The sequence below is a fragment of the Dendrobium catenatum genome, unplaced genomic scaffold, assembly GCF_001605985.2.
Source record: "Dendrobium catenatum unplaced genomic scaffold, ASM160598v2 fragScaff_scaffold_853, whole genome shotgun sequence".
Taxonomy (NCBI): domain Eukaryota; kingdom Viridiplantae; phylum Streptophyta; class Magnoliopsida; order Asparagales; family Orchidaceae; genus Dendrobium; species Dendrobium catenatum.
In genome coordinates this window covers 7,731,883-7,745,680 of record NW_021319315.1, presented here as the reverse complement: position 1 = coordinate 7,745,680, position 13,798 = coordinate 7,731,883, and positions in this window count along the sequence as shown.

Below are 13,798 nucleotides of genomic sequence, written 5' to 3'. Positions count from 1 at the left end.
GCCTTAGGACACATCATAACCTATGTCTTGGAATCCAAATATAACCTCCAAGATCCTGTCCCATCAAACTTTCAGCCTACCTTCTACTCAAATTACTCCTTTGTTACTCTTCATAGTACTCATCTCTACCAAGGGCATGAGTAAGCTGAGGGAGCTAAGGAGGAGGTAGCTCCTGTACTTGTTCCGACACTGGCTCCACTCTGCCAGCACTCACAACTGAATCAGTTGGTAAAGCGATTAAACCGATTGGAGACATGCTTTGAGACCTATGATGCTGAACAAGAGCAACAAAATATGGAGGATGTTGCTTTCTTTGACTCGTATATTGCTCACCAGCAGCACCAGCATGACCAGGACATGGCTTGATTTGGGGAGCAGTTTGTGACTTGTTCTAGTTTCTTTTAGCCACCACCACCACCACCACCTTCTTCGGATGACCAAAAAAAGCCCTTTTAGTTTGTTTTTGTGTTGTTGTCTTTTCCTTCTAGTTTACTTTTGTTTGCTAGTTTCTATTTTGTTTCTTTTCTCCTTCCCTCCTTTCTGGGATGTCAAAAGGGTAAGTAGTTGTACTATTTTATGTTATATTATGCTTGTTCTTTTATAATTATTAGTTGTATTTTGTTCATTCCTTAGTAAAATTTGAACTTCTTGATCCATGTTGTTTCTATTGAACTATTTTGATTGTTTGAAATCATCAAAAAGAAGGAGATTATTACGAATCTGTTTTCAGGGAATATAATTTTGATGATAGAAAACATTTCTATTTCTTTATGATATCCTTGCCTACTAATGTTTTAGGTCCACAAGATCAAACTGTAATTTAAACCAGCTCAAGATTGGGTAGATTAGGACTGAGTCAATTTATAATGTATATCATGTGTCTTTTAACTTTTCTTGAGTTCTTTATAAAAATATGGGTCCTAATGCTAAGTAACCTTGCACACACACACTTAGGGAAAATTTTTTGATTGTTTTAGAGTTTTCTATTTTTGATCACATCGTCTAGGATAGTCTGAAAATTGGCTTGGACAATGAGTTAAAAACAAAATCCCTATTTAGGGCATCCTAGTTAAGGCAGCCATAAGTAAGCACATCATCCTGGATGATATTTATATCAGCTGGGATGATAGGCTCAAATCAGAAAGAATCTACTTCCAGATCTATTTATATATCTTTTATTTTTAGATATCATCCACTACATCATCTTGGATGATGTAATACAGTTATGCCTAAATTAATCTGGTAATTAAGGAAAGCAATTAAGGTTTTATTACTCTATCATATCATCCTGGACGATCGCAGGATTGGCCGGGATGATTAATTCACAAAGCTTAGTTATTACTAGACAATCAAATATTGGCCTGGTTCTATTCAAGGTGATGCTCTAGAAGATATGTACTGAATTGAACTAATCATCCAGGATGATCGAGAGATTGGCCTAGATGATCAAGTTATTTTTTCATCGTCCAAACATCCATTCAGGGCAATGTTCTGGATGATATTTGACATTTTGTACTAATCAGCCCGGACGATCATAAGATAATCCTAGACGATCTAGCTATTTATCCATCATCCAAGCATCTATCATGGGCAATTATTTTGACAATTTTTGTTGAGTTTAACAAATCATACAGGATAATGTACTATCATAATGGATGCTATTTGATGATTAGTTGCTAATTAGGGCTAATTTTGAGCCCTTATTTAAAAGATCTCTTATTTTCTAAAGGGGAGATCTTTTGTTGCTGTCTTGATATGAGAGAGATAAGAGGAGTGGGAGAGCAAGGGAGAGAGAAAGAAGTTCTTGTGAGGGGGAGTTTATGAGGGGTTTCATAAAGATTGCTGCAAGCAAGGATACATCGTCGTCCTCTATGGTCATCATCCATAGTTCCTTAGGGGTTCTAGAGAGGTCTACTTCAGCATCTGATCAAGGTTCTCTGCTTTCTTCATGAGGAAGCAAAAGGAGTTGGGTTCTTTGCCTGGTACGTTTTAGAGGAAGCAAAAGGAGCTGGGTTATCTACCTCACTTGGGTTGGTGGAAAGGAGTTTTTGTATGGGCTTCTCCACTTTGCTATGAGGGAAAAAGGAGAGACACTGTTTTTAGTGCAATACTCAGAGGAGAGGTTCCGGGGAGTGGATATATGTCAGGTTGATCGAACCACTATAAAATTTGATGTGTTTTTTCTTATTATACTTTCGCATTTATTTTCCACACTTTGATGAATCTTGGTTTGGTTGTGATTTTCCTTTTGCTTAAAGAATTTTTAAAATACCAATTTACCCCCCCCCCCGAATTTTTAAATTACCAATTTACCCCCCTCTTGGTTAGCCTTGAGACTAGTTCATTAGGGCTTAACATCCGTGTCAAACTTTTATTGTTAACTAGTGCATATGAATGGGCATGCTTCTTGATCTCATTGGTTAGGGATTTATCATGGGGAAGTTTACCCTATCAAAGGTAGTCCTTTAATAGTTATTTACAGTCGCCTTCTTGGTCAATTATTAAAAAGGAAAAAAGGTTCTAGGGAGATAGTTTGTTTATCTACTCCAAATCTATTGGGAAAAGGACCTGATGTCGAACTCAAGACCTAGTTGAGTGAAGGAAAAATTATATTATTGAGGAGGATTGGGAATTCAATCATTAGAGACAACTTGCTTGCCTTTATCATTAGTGTAAAGCTTAGGGGGTAAGACTTTGACATCAGAAGTTGCACCTACTCGATATCTTTGGGAGGGCATACTTACCATATGCATTTGATCATCATTTTTTGAAAAGGTGCAAAATCTGAGAAGTATATCATGATAGGACTTCTCTAAAAATCAGTTTAGGGAATGTCACATTTTGATAAGGCTTGAAATTTGACTTATCCTTAAAGGGTTAAATCAGGAAGGTCAAATTTTTGAGTACTTGGATTGATCTGAATAGAATTTTGAATTTCTAGGGAAGAGTTTTCAATTAGTATTAATTTTCATGGATAATCATCAAAATTGATGAAGAAGGATGCTATTTATTAAATTTACAACCCTTTGCCTTTGATAGGGAAAAGTAAAAGTTATACAATAAGAGTGGGGAAAGGGTTTTTATATCACTATCCACGACTCCGATATATCTCTCATCAATATTCTCGCTCTTTACAAAACATTTCTCTTTTCTTTTTCATTTAATATAGGATTTTCAATGACTACTGGAGAGAGAACAAGCTCAACATCCACATGCAAAGCATCTAAGTCAACCTCACAAATTAGGCATTGGGATATCATGTTTCTATTGAGAAAATGAAAGACTTATTAATAAACTTTTTAAGTGCCCTGGACAAAGCACTATCCCAACCAGCTTCTATTAAAAGAGAAATGTTAGAATGAATTCATGAAAGAGTTTTGATTGGCCCTTATTCCGAGTCTACCAAAAATTCTTTAAAAATGATAAGTTTACCTTGCCTGAAATTCTTCTCTACCTAATCTGTAAAAATAATGCAATCTTCAATCGAATGTCCCAACATACGGTGGTAAGGATAGTACTTAGGATCATTCTTTTTATCTTCATTATTTGGGTTCCTGGCCTCAAGCAAATGGAAATATGGTTTTTTTAAGCCTTTTAAAGATCTTCCTTATTGACTTTCTCTTAAATGGGTATATTCTAGCCAGACTCTCTTTAATATACGCCAAGTAAGGCTCTTTAGGAAGCTGAGGAGTGATATGGAATGGCAATTTTTGAATTGGTGGTGGAGCAAGAACACCGAAATGACTAGTAGCTAGCTATTTTCCCCTTCTCCACTATTGAATCTATAGATCTCTTTTCAAAGGACTTGATGGGCTGATTAACATTCTTCTCACCGGAAAGATCTTTTAAGAATAACATCCTAGGAGCCTCTTCTTGTTGGTTACTAGCCTTATTCAAAAGTTTCTCAAAAGTTTTGATAGTGAAACCCTTTATATGAAAGAAATAAGTACATGAATATTCATCAAAAGAATCTCCATTATATGTTGCTCTTGAGTTGGGGTTCACACATCATTAAGAGGTTTTGCCACCTCAATATGTACTCAACTAGAGACTCCCCTGGCTTTTTCTTCTTAAGGATAAGATCGCCTACAAAATTGCACTGTTGTCCTCCTGAAAATATTATTAAGAATATATTTTTATGTTTGTTGAAGGTTTTCATCAAACCGTCAGGAAGATCTACATACCATTCAAAAGCTATGTTAGAAAGACTACTAATTAATTAGCAAAAAAGTAAAGTATTTGACCCCCCTGATTGCAACAGCTTACTCAAAAGTGGGCCAGATCCAGTCTCAAGTTTTTTATTCTAATAAAAAATTTTAAAGATGGTTACACAAAACCCTTAGGATAAGGGACCAAATCATATTCTTCAGGGTTAGGTCTATTGTTTGGAATAGATGCAGCCTTTCAGGAATGGTTTAAGGCTTCCCTTACTTGATCCTCAATCAACTGCTTAAGGTTTTTCTGGTTGGGTGGTGGAGGAACTGGGAGACTGTTGGCTAGACTGGAGGGACTGGTGGAACTATTGGCTGGATTAGAATGAATGCCGACACATTCAAATGTGATTTTTACTCTCTCTTGGGCCAACCTTCCATATTTTTTCTCTGTTGTCTTCACATTTATTATGGCTAGGTTTGTTGGTTTTTCCTTTTAAGCTATTGAGTTGTGAGTGGTTGATTCTCTACACTTCTCTAATTGGTTCAATGTTGCTACTCTATTGCTTTGATAGGTTTATTTCCTATTTCCTAAGTGACTGTTTTATTGGGTTGGCCTTCTTGTATATTGTTATGTCTCTCTTTCTTAGTTATATTTTTTTGCTACTAGTATTAAGGTTATGATTAATCAGTAGCTACATTGTGGGGGTTTATGGTGTGCATCAATAGTAGTATGTATTTCATAATCAATTTAACTTTGGTTAATAATGAGCTTATTGTTATTCTAATTACAAATTCTCTACCTTATTATGTTCTCAATTTTTGCTGTTATGTTTTGTGGTGGATCCAGTTATTAGGTGGCCATAATTGAGCTAGGTTTTCCATCAACATTGTTATTTTATTCTATCTCTATTATTTTTTGCTTCACCACCTTGCCTTGTAGTTATTTCTTTTTGCAAGTAATAGGGATTTTTGAAGAGTTCTACATGGAATTTTTTTTTTTTTTGCAAGGAGATTGGGCTAAATGATGATATCTAGTTCTTCTTTTATGGGTTCTACCTCCTAGCCACCCTAGAATGTTACTAGGACCTTTTGTATGGGTGTTTAGATTGGACCTTAGCCTCACTGGTCTTCTTTTCTTTTGCTTTATAGATCTTCTAAGAAGTAGCGAGCTAAAGGACCACCTTAAGGACTTGTAAACACTATTTTAATTAATGTGTAAGCCTATCCATGGGTTTTAATTTAAAAAAGAAACTTTTAAAATTAATAATAAAATAAATAAAAATCTTAAAAATTTGGAATAAATTAGATTCAATCATAAATTGAATTTATAATCATAAGAAAATATAATCTCCTTTAAATTGCATCTTAAATATCCCTAATCAAAACTAAGGATTTGATTAAGTTATAATAAAATTAAATCATTTAAAATCAACCTTTGGTCTAATTAACCACAAATTTTAGTGACAATTGAAAGTGCTTATTGCATAGTAGGGGGAGGTGAATTATTTTTTCTTATCTTTACGAAATTTTTTTAAAATTGTTTTCTTTAAAATAAATCTTGAAATATGTGGAAGAAATTAAAAGTTTAAATTAAAACTTCAAACAAAAGATAAAAAGCAAATAGTATTTTGGTTTTGCTTTTATACTTGTAAAAAATAATAATTATTTTTTTCCTTAGCAATTTTCAAAATAAAGATAAAAAAAATGGCCAAAATCCTCTTTTATAAATGTAATCAAAATTAAACTAGAGCACAAAAAAGTAAATTACAAGTAAATAAAACAACTAGAATTGTTTGAAAATGTAAACTAAGGTTTACAGTAGTTCAGTTAATTTTACCTATGTCCACTCCCAGAACCTCGTTGTCTTTGTGAATTACTCTAAATATTTCTCTCCTTCAACACATAGCAAGGCAAAGAAGCCCTTTTGATTTGACTAGGTAGAGAATGATCCTTACAGACTCCTTAAACTAAAATAATCTCCCATGTCTCGCCTCCCCATCTTAGCAAAGATGTCATCCCTCCTATCACATTCAAGCTTAACTTATCTGTGAATCCTCCTTTTGCTTCCAAGCTTGGTGGAGACATCGATCCCTCCTTTTGAATCCTGGCCCAATGGACATGTCAATCCCACCTTTCACTTTCTTTCCTCACGAAGATGTAAAAACCCTACTCATTGGCTAGTGAGTCTTTTGCACCAAAGAATCTCCTTCCTAGAGCTCCCCTACAAGAGCAACCACTAAGAACAATGTGAGAACCAAAGGTGCAGGCTAGGAAGAGCAACCATTTGACCCCTTTCACTCCCCTTAATTCCATCAAATATCTCTCTTTCTCTAAACATAACCTCATATATATTCTTATAAATTTGGATTCTCTCCAAGTTCTCCCTTAGAAAGAATAAGACCTTGACTGCTAAAAGTCTCTTGCTATAGGATATAACTAGAGTTTATTAAGTGGGTTCTCAGAAATCATAAATTTAAATTTTAAGTCTTCTGAGAGAACAACACGTTGCATAGATCATACAATACGATTAGTCTAATTATGTCAAAGATTTTCCTCCAAGATTATAAATCATATCGTATGACTAGCTTATATAAAATCTTAGAGCATAAAAGATGAACCAAAGTTCATACGAAGAGCTCTCAGGTGGATCACACTATAGGATATTTGCAACGTATAGTATAATTTATAATTAAATTATATCCAATTCAATTCCTTAATTTATGGATTAAATATTAGGCATCTTATTTAATGTTCATATGGTACAAACTATTTCATACATTATGATTAGTTTAATTTTCAAAATAAAGATTTGCCTAAATTTTTAAATAAAGAATTTAAATGGGGTTTTATCAGAATTGTTGATCATATAGTATAATTTATGGATCATATAGTATGATTAGTTATATTCCAATTTTAAATAATCTTGCTTAAGTAAATATTTTAATTCTTTACTATTTAAAAAGATCATACATTATGATTAAAAGAAAAATTAAAACAATCAATTTAAATACCTCTTATGTGTGTGTGAACAATTTCTAACCAAACATACACCTAATATAAAAATATATTCAAGAAAAAATATGAAGAATACAGACTTCGTAAAATAAAGATTGACTTTTATTTTGATGCTATGTTGTCTTGAGCTAATTCTTTACTCTTTGCTAAGTGTATACTATATATGAAATCATATGTAACATTCAAAATAAATATCTAATATATAACGCATGAACAAGAAAATAAACATCTAATAATATTTGTAATCATTAAAATATAAGGTTGAGCTCTTAGATTGCAACAATCTTCCTCTTTTTTATGATGGACAATATTATTGGTTGGAATTTTAAATTTTTAGGTATGATTTTTATTCACTGCTATGTTCTCCCCTCACTAAATGCATTATTTTAAAAAAGGGATTAAATTTTTATTATTTATTTATTTTTTATTTATTTAATTATAATAACAATGTAATAAAAATTGAAATGATGTAGAACAAACTACACTAATAAAAAAGTAAATAATATAATCAAAGTGCTCACTACTACAACTAACACTCTCACTACTCCCCCTTTTGATATTACGAAAAAGAGGAACATAATTATAACAAAATACTAGAAAATAATGTACAATGAACATATGCTACAAAAAAAATGCAAAAAATGCACTAAAATAATTAATTTATGCCACAAAATGATTATAACATAAACCTAAAACATAAAAAATATAATCATCTAATGTCCTAAAAATCCTAAGAACTTATGTCAATAATTATACGACTAGTCCTAAGTGTGTTGAACGTATCATATTTCAAGTGTTTGGTGAAAATATTTGTGAGCTGATATTTTTAGTATCCACATGATGTAATTTCATGTCTCCCTTGGCCACATGATCAATAATAAAGTAATCTTTAGTTTAGATATATTTAGTGAGATAATGATGAAAAGGTTTTTAGAGATACAAATCACACTAGTATTATCACACATGATAGTTATGGTTCATATGGGGAGTTAAAAGTCAAGAATCAGTTGCTTCAGTCAAAGCACTTGGGCGATACAACTTCCTACAACTACATATTCAGCTTTATAGTGAATAGGGCTACAAAAATTTTCTCTCTATTGGACAAGAAAATTAGATATTATCATATGAGGTTGCATATTCCTGAGTTATTTTCCCTATCTACTCTACATATAACAAAATATAAATACGTGTATCAAATTTAGTCAAAGGTTGATATATTCCTTAGATATCAAATGCTTAAGTTTCTTACTACTATAGCATATCTTAAAATTCTTTTAACAGTGGTCATATTAGATTCCTTAGGGTCTACTTGAAATCTAGTACATAAATAAACATTAAACATAATATTAGGCCTAATAGTAGTCAAGTAAGTAAGGAACCTATAATACCTAAGTATTTCTTTTGATGAACTAATTTGTCACCAAAATCCTAATCTAATAGGTATGTATGGCTCATCGGTGTGTTCATGATTTTACAACCTTATATATCAAATTTTTTTAAAAATTCTTTAATCAATTTATTTGTCTTACGAAGGTTGCATCCTCTCTTTTACACACCGATTGAAGTAACACACCCATCATACTCATCTCAAATTTACTGCTAAAAGTAGAAGAAAATGCATTGAATGAATTATCATTTGTGGATCCAAAAAGAATATCATCAACATAAATATGTACTATTTAAATATCTTCTCCAACTTTATAATGAATACGGTAGTTTCTACTCTACCCTTAACAAATAATTTTTCTAATAGAACATTGCTCAGTCTTTTATACCATATCCTAGGTGCTTGCTTAAGCCCATAAAGTGCTTTCTTGAGCTAATAAATATAATTGAGGAAAGAATTGAGATTACTTCGACCTATTAATGGTATTAGTAGATTCAAATGAGGAGATGGTTGTAAACAAGGTGTTGGGGCCTCATTCCCATTAATTTCTATTTTGGAATTGTAGGGGAGCTAAGAAAAAGAAAGCTTCCTATTACTTGAGATGTTTGGCTGTTGACAATGGGTTTTTTTGTTGGTTTAATGGAAACCAAATTGAATTCCCTGGTTAATAATAAAGTTAGAAGAATTATTGGTATCGAATGCGATTTTTGTTTCAATTTTTTGCTGATAGTACTTCGGGAGGTATACTTGCTCTTTGGAAAAGGAGTATTGTTGAATTCACTGTATTAATTTCTTCAAACCAATGCATTATTGGTAAATTATAAGCTCCTAATTGTATTAATTTGACATTATCTATTGTCTATGGTAATAAGGATCATCATGAAAGAAGAAAAATGTGCAAAGTGATAGAAGAATATTAGACAAATGAAATACCATATATCTTTGGAGTTGTCTTGAATTGTTTTCTATCAAAATTTGAAAAAAAATAGGTAAAAGATTTATGTTCTCAAAAGGTACACAAGAGATGAAGCATTTTTGTTTATCAAGAAAGGATTATCTTTATATTTGTTCCATTGGTACAAAATTTACATGATGTTGCAATAAAGAAGGAGGTGCACATGTTTAAGAGACATTAGATAGAGTTTGTCTAAATTCCAAATCTTTATTTCATATCCCTTTTGTTGTTACAAAACATTTACCTAGAGTGGCATCTGATCATTGCCCTCTTCTCATTAATCTTAACAATTATGTCAATTACAATAGAAAATCTATCAGATTTTAGAATGTGTGGTGCTCTTATAAAGATTCTAGGGGTGTGGTCATAATTGTATTGAGGATGAAAGTCTTTGAATTCACTTCAGATATTCCTCAAAGAAAGGACCATAGATGTCTTAAAAACTTGTTTTATTGGAGTAAAATAAACTAAGTGAGATAAATTGTTTAAAGTATTTATTGCAAAATGATATTTTATTTTTCCTAGAATAAGAAAGAAATCATGGTTTCAATAAAGTTAAATTGTTGGAATTGAGGAAAAAAGTGCATGAGTTGAATATCACTCTTGTAAGGCTTGCATCGTGGTCGAGACAATGCTAAAAAACTCATTAGTTAGAAGATGGAGATCAAAATTCTCAGTTTTATTATTCTTTTGCTACAGCTAGAAGAAATGGAAACATGGTGAACAAAGTGTCTATTTCTAATGGAGTGTTTGAGATGGATCAATATGAAATTCATTCAGGTTTTTTTAAGTTCTATCAGAATAAATGGAAGAAGAAACTTTTCATTTTAAATAACTGGCTGATCTTTATATCTAAGCATAACTTCAATAAAGATATAAAAAGGATGGCTGAAAAAAATTTTCATAAAGAACAGCTTATTTTTATAATTACGAACGTGGAAATAATAAATCCCCATGTAATGATGGTGTTAATGTTTCTTTTTTAAATCCTTTTGGTGTAATATAAATATAAAAGTTTTGAATACCTTGGAGAATTTATTGAATTTGGATTTAATGCTGGAGGTAAGGAAAGAACCTTTGGTGGTTATTCTTTCTAAAGTTCCTAATGCATCTAAATTATCAAAGTTCAGACCAATAAGTTTATGTCCAAAAGTATTAAGAATTGTAGCTAGAATAATATTAAATAGCTTGAAGAATTTCCTTCCTTTGATTATTTTTGAATAATAAGGAGCCTTTATTCCAGGAAGATATATATTAGATAAATGTCTTGTGTCTCATGAGATATTAAAAAATTTTAGATTCTCAAAATCTAAATCTGGTTTTATGTTAATAAAACTATACATGGAGCAAGCTTACGAGAGAAGGTGTTGGGAATTGTTGAATTAGATTTTATTTGTCATGGGCATCTCAGATAAACTTATAATTCTAGTTATTCAATGTATAAGTTTTCTTAAATTATTTATTATCATTAATGGAAGGAAAAGAAATTGGATAAAGGTTGAATGAGGTTTTAGAAAAGGTTGTCCACTATCCCCCTATGTTTATTTTATGTTCAGAATTGTTGTCAAAATCTTTTTTTTTTGTGAAAGATCAAGATATCGGTATGAGAATTTCACCAAATATAATGACGGTTTCACACCATCTTTACCAGAATGATGTTCTTGTCATTACTGAAGAATCTCAATTTAATGCTAAGAAGATAAATGAAAATTTAAAAGATTATTGTTGTTGGACTGGGAAAAAGATTAACCTTGATAAATCAATGGTTCTTTATGGAAAAATATGTATCTAGAAGAAGGAGAAGAAGAATAATTTTTTTTTTGAGATATCGTGTTGTCTTTGAAATTATTGATCTAGGAGTTAATATGACACTTAGAAGATTATAAGATATGGATTATCACAATGTTTTGGATAACACAATGGACATGCTTAATTCTTGGGCCTCTCGATCATTGTCATTGGTAGTAAAAATTCTGTTGTTTAATTCAAATTTTTCTTCAATTCCTTCTTTATTATAACTCATTCCTAGACTGAAAATGGTATTATAGATGATATTGATTAATATTGATGAAATATTTTGTGGCATAAGTAATAAGGTAAACAGGGAATGCATTGTATTTCTTGGAATGTTCTTGGTCATTTTATTAGTCAAGATGGTCTTGGAATTTAAGGTGCTGCTGATATATTGGGCTCGTAAAGGGCTTGTAAAGCTTGGAACTTCATTCAAAATAAGAATTCTTTTCATAGAAAAATCATAGTAGTGAAATATGGTAATAAAATCTAGAAAGAAGAAATAGATATTTACAATAAAAATGTCGCATTCCTTCTTTAAAAAAGTGGCAGCTGGAATGTTTCTTTATTGAAAAAGCATTTTTTTGATTATTTGATTTAGTTAGTCATTGAAACACTTGTATTATTAAACTCAAAGGTAATCAGCAAAAACTCCTAATTTTCAACTCAGAAACGTTTATCACGGTATTAGTTTTTGAAGCTTTAATCAAGCATCATTATATCGGAATCAAAGTTGAATAGAAGAGAAAAGTTAATTTAACCTCTAAAAAATTTATATTCTAGTGGAGATTGCTTAATAATGTTCTTCCTACTAATCTTTGGTTTAATAATAGGAAATTACATGGTTCTGTGTTCTGTCTGAGATCCTATGAACAGATAGATAACAAAAATCACATTTCAGTTCATTTCCATAAGTTAATTGAAATATTTGATATGTTTAAGTAATGGGGAATTCAATTGACAAATTTATTTGTTTATCTCATTATTTGTATGAATTGGAGGAAATTGCATATTCAAATTCTACTCTTTTAAGAATTTATTTGTCTTCAGTATATTGTAATTAGAAATCAAGAAATAATTTCAAGCATGTAGTTACTATTCCATCTCCTGCTATGATTGTAGCTAATGTTCTTTTGGATTCAATACAATCTTAATCATTTTCAATTTTCTAGAATTGGGATATGAATCGGCATTATGTGTTGCCTAAAATTTGGTATCTTTCTCCTACATATTGGATCAACTTGAATGTTGATGCTTCTATGATGCAAAATAACATGACATGTATAGTTGGTGTTCTTCAAGACCATAAAGGAAGATTCTTATTAGCCTATGGGAAGATGGTATTTCAGTAGGATATTCCTCATATGTCATTGATTGTCGTATTTGTTTTGAAAAATGTTATTTAAGATTGTATAATTGATAAGAAAGGTATTATCTTTGAAGGAGATAATTTCAACATTTATAAGAGCATGTCGAATACAATGTTGAAGACAAAAGAGTTGAATAAAAGTTTGAAAGTTTTTGAGGGTTGTAAAACCCTAAAAAACTAGTCCCGAGGCTAACCAAGAGGGGTGGGAGCATGTCGAATACAATGTTGAAGACAAAAGAGTTGAATAAAAGTTTGAAAGTTTTTGAGGGTTGTAAAACCCTAAAAAACTAGTCCCGAGGCTAACCATTCCCACCGAATTTCTATATTCCCTCCAAATAAACACAAACCAAATGTTCAAGAATACTTCTGTTTGAGAACAAAGTTGCACGCGAGTACCTACACTTGCAAATACAGCTGCTTGTGAATACCTCGAGAATCAAAAGGTTTCGGTTTTGCTCGCAATGTCTGGCCGGGGCAGCAGGTAAAAGGAAATAAATTTCTTGGAACTTCTATTAATATGCAGAGGTATTCCTGAGGAAACTAAACTTATGCTTTTTAAAATCATTTTTCATGTTAATATATTTCTTTTATATCTGGTCGGGCAGCAGATGGTTGAATGTTCCAAGAAAAAAATTCCATGCAAATATATTTATGTTATATTTTTGTACTCCATGCCCTCAACTTACATTAATTCTATGATTTTTAAAAAGATGTTTGTAGGTACTAGGTGTTAAGATAGTTGCTATTTGCATGCTTTACATTTTTGCAACTTATGAAGTTTGGATGATTCCAAACATTATTGTTCAAATGTGTAGTTATCTCCTAACATTTTTTTTAGAAGAATTGTATTTGCTCTTGTGTGTACTGACATTTCAGGAAAAACAAACTCCAGACTACGAAGACTTCAAATTAAATTCAGCATGCGATATTTTGTATAATTTGAAGCTTGCACTTTTCTTAGAAATCAAATTAAAAGGGAGTGATTGTATTTTGAGTGAATAAAAACATACACACACATAAGGAGATCATATAAAATTTATACTGATCGTACAGGACGATTTCAGTTCGTACTGGATGATCAGACAGTTATCTCCTATAGAGCATATGGAACGAATAAGAACTTGCTC